This window comes from Microtus ochrogaster, chromosome 19 (genome assembly GCF_000317375.1).
Source record: "Microtus ochrogaster isolate Prairie Vole_2 chromosome 19, MicOch1.0, whole genome shotgun sequence".
Classification (NCBI taxonomy): domain Eukaryota; kingdom Metazoa; phylum Chordata; class Mammalia; order Rodentia; family Cricetidae; genus Microtus; species Microtus ochrogaster.
Genome location: NC_022021.1, coordinates 39,974,495 through 39,983,522, shown reverse-complemented (window position 1 = coordinate 39,983,522; position 9,028 = coordinate 39,974,495).

Genomic DNA, 9,028 nt, shown 5'->3' with positions numbered 1-9,028 from the left:
GCCCCACTGTCTCCGTGGGTGGTTGCACCCCTCTTGGTCCTGACTTCCTTGCTCATCTTCTCCCTCCTTCTGTTCCTCATTGGGACTTTGGGAGCTCAATATATTTGGAAATATATTTTTAAGCATTTTCTAGTATGGGAAATCCAAGATGAAAGTGCTTCCTTGCTGGTATCTAATAAGAGGTATTGCAATGTGCACAGAGGATCACTTGCATCCATGTGGTCATATACACAAAAAGGAATACGGAGACTTGATCCACCTCTAAGACGCTGTATTGAGGACTCTGCCCTAATTATCTCATCATCTCTCAGAAGTTCCATCTCTTAGTATTGGAGTTTACAAGAACAAATACTTAGTCTAAAGCAGCCCATGAAGTTTTTGAAAACAGGTACAGTGTGGTAAATCTAATGGTGGAAAGGAGTTGCAATTTCAAACACTGTTAGAGGTTTGCTATTCCCATACAGTACTCGACTTCTGAATTGTTTCAGGACAATATCTGGTTTTTGCATAAAACAATGGTAACTTAGTAGTGATGACTATAAGTGGTGATGGCTGAGAAGGTAAGTATTTTTAAATTAAAAGGTAGCAGATACTGAGTGACATACACAGTATAAATTTTTCCACTATTCCTTGATGCTAAAAATCTGAGATCAAAGTGACAGGAAAGCTTTATTCTGTGTTTCTGGTTTGTAGGTGGCTGTGTTTTCTTTTTCTTTTTCTGTATTTGTGTCAAATATAATTCTTGTTGAAAATAAATCAGCAGTATTGTATTAGGCATTAAATTAACACATTTTAATATTAATGATTCCCTTAATGATGTGATGTCCAAATGCAGTCATACTCTGGAACTGTAGTATCAATTTACAGCTGTACCTATCTCCAGGTAAGAAATCTCACTGTGAGGAGGACACCAAATACCATGGCAGTACTATCAACCTAAGCAAAAACTGGATGTTTTTCCATGTACCTCATGATTTGTGGATGGAGAGATTAGTGGAAAAATCAGCAGCAGCACTTTGTTCAGATAAAGCTGAGACACCAAAATCAGTATCCATGTGAGCATTGCCTTCCCATGGGCAGGCAGCATTAGGAGAAGGTTCAGATGAGATCCTCTTACACTTACACGCAGAACCTATTTTTGTCCCATAGGGATAGCTATAGTAGTATGCTTGGCAAGTGTCATACAGTTCACACCAGCTGAGCAGGACGAAACAATGAACAAAAGAAAACTAAACAACAACAATAACAAACTTGCACACCGATGAGACATAAAGAACTTTCATTCCAAGTGGTTATACCCAGTCCACTTGTGAGGTCTTTTTATTGCCATTTCCCGAGTCTATCATACAGTGAACACTACAACATACTGATCAGCATGTGGGTAAATAACTCATCCGATAACATACTACAAATATTATAATATGAATTGACAATTTTCCTCCCTACTCCATGTTGTCCTTCCTAAGGTTTGATCATATTATAATATGGCAATAAAGTATACTCAGCTGTAATATGTTATATTCCACATCATAGACTTTTGGTTCCCTTTGGTCCTATCTCACTCTTGAAATTTCGGCATCTATCATTATTAGTGCGTTTTATATCAGGTTCCATTTTGCATGCATTGTGGCAAGAAATGATATGTAGCTACCAGTCAATAAGAATCAAAGTAACTTGTCTGTTTTCCTAAGTGGCACCAAGATGTACTTTACTGCATATACTGGCTTTTGGGGATTGTATTCTCTTTGGATGTATATCTTGCTCAGCCTAGATATAATAGAGAGGGCCTGGTATCTTCTACAAAGCAATGAGACTTAATTTCTCTGAGGATTAGATCTTTTTATGGTTAGAGGCTGTGAGGAGGGAATGGGAGGAGAGGAGGAAGTTGGAACTTGGCTTGGTATTTTTTTAAAAAAATCCAGTAAATTAAAAAACAAACTAAAAATAATAATATTAGGACTTCATGCATTCCAATGACCAACTTCTCAATAAAATGAAATAAGAAAATCTGAAGAAATGTAATCATATGCTTAGAATAACCCCTCTTAATATGTGAGATTGGAACAACGATCAATTAAATTTCACAGGATGAGAGTGCAAAGAGCAAAGATATTGTCTCTTGAATTCTGAGAATTTCCAGACATCCGTCATCATACAGTTAGAAGTGAATGATAAATTGATAGTAATCATCTAGAAAACATTTCTTTTCAAGTTGAGTTTTATTATATAAAGACAGATCAATCTGGACTGTCAAGATAAGAAAAAAAATGTCTTGAGATTTAAAAACGTAGGCACTACGAAATGTGCCACACAAATTTCCTTTCTTTCCTTTCAAATGTAGCCAAGTAGATGAACAGAAAGGAGTGACATCTGGAAGACAGAGGGAAGAGAGAAAGAAAAAAAAAAAGCAACAGGCCATGGAACTTCTAGATCAAGCAAGGCCAGATAGCATTTGTTTTCTCACAAATCAAGAAAATGTATCAAGAATTGTTGAAAAGTTTGCTTCAACTGCTCTGAATCTTTTTATATAGTATTGCATTTCTTATGGAAAACATCTGTAGGAAGATTTGCCAGAAGGTAATAATAAATCAGTTTCCACTACTTGCTTTGGAATCTCAGGAAAATCATTTGTGTTTGAGTTCATAAAAAGATAGTAAGAAGCTAAAATTTCTTTCTTTCTTTTTTTTTTTTTTGGTTTTTCGAGACAGGGTTTCTCTGTAGCTTTGGAGCCTGTCCTGGAACTCCCTTTGTAGACCAGGCTGGCCTTGAACTCACAGAGATCCGCCTGCCTCTGTCTCCCTAGTGCTGAAGCTAAAATTTCTTATGAAATGCTTTGATTATGAAAATGTGAAATGTCTACCCAGGATATCCCACATACGTAAGGATAATCCAAACTTGTGCAATCCAAGTATAGGAAGACTTATCTAATGTATTTTTAATTAAATAGGTTAACAGGCAATAATTAATTAACTGTATTATATAGTGTGGGTTTGAGATATGCATTAAAAGAATGGCCAAAGCAGCAAGATTAAGATACATGGACAGAATAGAAGAGGAGGGTTAATGTAAGCCTTTCCATGACTACTTGATACTGCCAGTAGTTTGGGGAGAGGGAGGCCTATATAAGATTAGAAATCTACAGCCCATCAGGACACAGCTCACCAAGTGTTTGGACATAACAAGTTGACAAGTGAATTACCTAGAAACTGAGCACGCCCTTTTTGTTAGCAGCTAGAAATCTATGTATCCACAAGCATTGAACTCATGGGATATAAAAGCATATTAGTTTCTGTAAGAAATGATCCTGATGCATTAACCTCCTGTTAAATAGAACAAGACACATGAGCAATATGTGGCCGATGATGGGTGGCTGCAGTGTTGCAATTGGAATGGGCAAGATTGTCATAGAATAAAAATAAAATAATAAGTCATAGTAAATACATCCCTTAAAAATACGAATGGATGGTAGAGTGTCTATGTGGAATGTATAAGTAGAAAATACCCTTCCTAGACAATTGTACCTCCTTTCTTTTTATTACTTTATATTAATAAATTGCTTGGTGAAGCAAAAGCATACTAAAGCAGTTTTATACATCAAAACAATTTTTTCTATTAACCCGACTGCGTTGCCAGAAGATTTAGGAAAATTGATTATATTGAAACTTCTATATCTTTCAAACTAGTCACTATATATTATTTATTATGACTGCATTTTAATATTCATAAGGTAGTGCCATGAAAATATTAAAGTTTGAATAATTTAGAATAAAAATGTCCTGGAACAAGACTTACTGTTATGAGAAGTTAATATTTATTTTCAATATTTTTTGTTAAAATGTTTTACTATTCAGCAGAATTATTAAGAAGCTTTAATCTTTGGATATATACATACTCATTTTAAATATATTTTAACTGGCTTTATTAAGACATAATTTATATAAGATTTGCCTACTAGAGGCATGTAATCCAATGCTTTAAACTTATTTACAGAGTTGCACAATCATTAACATAATGTAATTTAAAACATTTCCTTTATGGCAAAAGTAACCTAGCATCTATTAATAACCCTTTATTTATCAACCTAATCCAAATTCCTTGCAGCTTTAAATTTAAGTTCTGTCCATATAAGTTTGTCAATTAGGGGATTTGAATAAAAAGAATCATGTAGGGTATAAGCTTTAGGTGAGTATGCCTTTTATACACTTATAATATTTTAGTTTTAGAATATACAGGTTTTAATTCACTATTGTGATCAAATAATATTATATATATATATATATATATATATATATATATATATTTGTATGGCTGAAAAATTAAAAACATTTTCATTTATTGACCATTGCGAATATTGTTGTTATAGACATTTATATACTAAATTTAAGTACCTATTTGTTTAATTTATGTTGATTATACATACAAGGAGAATTTAGCACATATTTTATTTGTGAATTTGTTCTCGAATAAACTACAAGACAATAAAACTACGCTCATTAAAGTTTGCAGATGAATACACACACACATGAGTGTAATGTGAAATTTTAGTTGTGCCTAGCTACCATTAGCTACTTCTGAAATTCACAAACTAAAATAAGAGAATAAATGAATCAACGTGGAGTCTCTGTGTTTCAAATTTTAGATGGTAGTGTCTGCCAAGCTCATATTTTTGTCAAAATAGCTTTTATTCTTACTGCAGATTCTCTGAAAACCTAAATGACAAAAATGATCACATAGGCAGTAATTTTGTAATTTTTTGGCTGAGTGGTCCCGAGTCTATTGGCACCCAACAGTGAGGAAAATGATTTATAAACAACCACATCACCTGATGTTTCAAAACTCCCCAGCTCTCAGACTTGAAAAGTATTGCAAAACATTATTGCAGCAAAGATTTTACATGTTTGATTGACTCTTACTAAATTCCGTTTCCAATGACATTTTATCATATATAAGTATTTCAAATTTTAAATTTGTTTATTTGTTCTGCTATTCATTTCTTAGGAAGTCCACTGAAGTAATATACAACCTCAAACTTTCTAAACATACTTCAAAATTTTTAATCTTAAATGTGTTTTAAGGAAAAATATCTAATTGCTGGAAACTAAATAACTATTCTATTTTATAAATATGTTATTCCATTATGTAATTACTTCTTTCAGTTCTATTTTCAGTGTTCATAATCTTAAAGACATTGGAGATTGATTCTGATTACATTAGCTAATCTATATTGTTACATTAATTATTTCCTTATTTAATCTAAATTAATATTGTAAGAGTCAGAACCAATCTTCCATATTGTTTCTTATATTCCAGTAAATCTGGGGCTGTACCACAGTCATTGAACACTGGTCTCACATTCACAAGATTTAGATTCAATCCCTAGTACTTGTTTGTACAAAACAGATACTTTTTTTAATGGCCAAAACACTATTAAGAGAAGAATGGGGTTATTTCATTCCCTTTTTCTACCATAATTTAGATATCACTGATATACTAAACTATGTTATACTGATTAGTAAAATAATTTCACACAACTATATTTAAAGTTAGCTGTTTTTTTTTTTTTCAGTTTTTAGGTAAATAGAATCTCCCACGGACCTGCTCCACAATAAGTTGAAACTTGGACCCATGAAGATCTAAATTCAAAGCACCTATATTCTTCTCACTCAAAGATTCCTCTCCTTTCAGTTCCTTTATATTAAATTACCAAGATTCAATAGGACATGATTACAAAATAGACGCCCATACCACACCTTCTGGGAGGAGATTACAGACAATTGGAGAGGTGGAGACAATTACTACGTGTCATTATAAAGAAGATGGCAAGCTAAGTACTTTTACATATTGTCCAATTTTGGGTTATTACTGTGATTATACACTGTGACCCAAATGATTGCTGTAGATAAAAATGATCTTGAATGCCAAAGTGTGTCAACAGTTAAGTGATACATGATTAATAAACCTCAGAGAAAGATCTTCCAGTTCAACCTGAAGACAGAAAAGCAAACAGCCAGCCACTGGCTCTTACCTCGACCTCAGTTAAAAAATGGCAGTCCTGCCTCCAGGAATCCCAGAATGAGGCTGAGACTGAGAGCTGTCTCCTCCTGTTCTATAATCCTCTCTAGTGCCGGGATTAAGGGAGTGAGTGCACCATTACTGCATGAATTCTATGGCAAGCTCGTGTGGCTCCTGGGCTTAAAGGTGTGTATAATTGCTGCCTGTTCTTTAAGGCTGGCCAGTGTGGCTGTTTCATTTTTCTCATCTTCAGGAAAGCTTTATTTATTAAAATACAAATGAAATGCCACTAAAGTTAAACATTTGATTATATACAAAAGAGTCATTTGTCTTAGTCAGGGTTTCTATTGCGGCGACAACACATCATTACCAAAAAGCAAGATGGAGAGAAAAAAGTTTATCTTACACTTCCACACTGCTGTCCATCACTGAAAAAAGTAAAGACAGGATCCTAAACAGAGGAGACAGCTGGAGAAGGAGCTGATTTAGAGCACATGGAAGGGTGCTTCTTACTGACTTGTTTCCCATGGTTTGTTCAGCCTGATGTCTTACAAAATGCAGAACCACCAGTTGAGAGATGGCACCACCCTCCATAATCTGGGGCTTCTGCCATCAATTGTAAAATAAGGATATGTCCTATTTTATGGAAGTGGTTTCTCAATTGAGGTTTAATCTTTTCAGCTAATTCTCTGTATTAAGTTGACATAAGACTAGGCAAAACATACACACACACACCCCAGAAAAAAAAAAAAACACCAGAAAAATAGAAAAGCATTCGAAAGATGTGAAAAAGGACCATTAGGACCACTAGCAAAATTTTTTGTTTGTTTGTTTGTTTTCTGGTAAAATCTTAGCAATTTTTTTTTTAGAAAGTAATAGAAGTTCTTAAAATTGTTACTATAAGATTGTAAGACAAAGCAGCCTCTGGGAGTCTTGTAGAACAGAAATTTGGTATGTAGCAGGCAGTGTTGGTAACTGCAGGATCTAGACCACACAATAGCACGGTACAGCATTGCCAGGGGTTACTCCAGAGAAGCCTGTCACCTCAATTGAAGAAACTCTGTTAGTACTAAAGACATTTTAGTTTTCATAAAGAATTTGGGTTACAGGATTGTCTAATGACAATTGAGATAAATAAACTTGGTAATCCATGAGTTTGAGATATTTGGTAGAAGATTTTGAAAATAAAGCATAATTTGTCCTGAAATCCATGTATTTGTATTGCACTAGATGCATGGTTTTCTTCGAATTCCTGAAGTCTTAAAATAAGACAGAGAACCTACAGAGACTCCTCAGTGTTTATGAGCACTGCCTGCTATTTCTTAAGGACCCAGGTTTGATTTTCTGGGCCCAGGTGGGGTTCCCAGCTACATGCAACTCCAGTTTCAGAAGACTGACATTCTCTTCTAGCCTTTGAACTCAGCAAGCATGTGTGTTGTGCATGGGCATACATGGAGACAAATATTCATGCACATAAAAATAAATTTAAAATGTTATATATGAAATGGGAAATTATATTTTTCAAAGTACAGGAGTAAATTTAAGTGATTTAAAACTATATGTTTTGTGGGATTTAATGAAGACAGTTTAAAAAGAATCCAGGTAGCCAGGGAAGGTCCATGACAAAGATGTCACTAGTTACTAAGGAGGTAAGGAAAGTAATGCAATGGGAGAAGAAATAAATATGATAAAGGTCTTCACTAATCACAAGCATAAGAATAAAATAGTCCTTGTCATCATCAGATATTAAGTGTTCTGTCAAAAGCAATTTCTGATGGGCTTAAAAGCATTTCTTAAACCCATGCTGTTTTTTCTCTCTAATATGTGAATTACTTATCTTGTGTTGCACAGCGCTGTGTCTCTTTGTGGAATTTTACTTGCATCAGGTATCAAACTTTCAGGGACATTCTGTAGCCTATTCTTTTTCAGAGGTACTTGCAATAATTATGAGCCACAAGTTGTACTACATAAGAAACATATTTGGCTCTAGAACTGAAAATGAACATGTTTCCATTTGCCTCGAAGCTCTCAGTTGACTCAGATTTGTATAACTAGGTAATTTCAAAATAAATATCAATAGCAATTAAAATTGTTATGCTATTTCTACTCTTATTTTACATTCCTATTTCTTAAAAGTTATATAATAAAAGTAAAGCCCGCCTAGGGCTAAACAGATACTTATTCAATAAAGTGCTTCCCTCAAAAGCCTTACCCCCAAATCTATGTCAAAATGCCAGGTTTAAATGTGCAAATTGTGCAGCATGGAGGTGAAAACCTGCAGTTTAGAAGCCAAAACGGGCAGGAACGTCCTTCTAGCTCCAAGCCAAGTCAACCTTGATGAGCTAGAGAGCTGCAGGTCCATGAAAGCACATATCTTAAGTGATGAGGACATCCAACGTTGTTCTAGCTTACACATATTTGTGCACATACATGCACAAACTCTCATACACCCTTGTGTGTGTATGGCACACATTAAAATAGCTGAACACTATAACAAATACTAACATATGCATAAGCAAGAATAGGGACATCGGAATGGGTCAATGACTTCTATTGACCACAGTAAACATCCATGATAATATAGTATATCAGAACGGGTTAATTATTTCTCTTGTTTTTTTCAACATGGATGGCATTTTATTAGGAAATGGTGTTTACGATTTCCAAGATAACTCGAGATGCAGCCTCTTAGTTTATTTTGAGCAATTCTTGATGCGGTGTTGGAACATTTATTTATCCACTCAGATGCATTTCTATATATTTAGATGGCAAATTCCACAAATATTTTTAACCTTAAACATTTTTGCTTCAATATAGCTTCAAGGATTTTAATACATCCTTACATGCTTTAGATGATTATCCAGATAAGTTTAAATGTTAAGATTATAAAGAGCTCATGAAAAATTCAGATTTTTCTTTTATAGTAATAAAGGATTTGCTTTAGTGGGCACTAAACTCTCCCAGCTTGCTATTTCTCTCTCTCTCTCTCTCTCTCTCTCTCTCTCTCTCTCTCTCT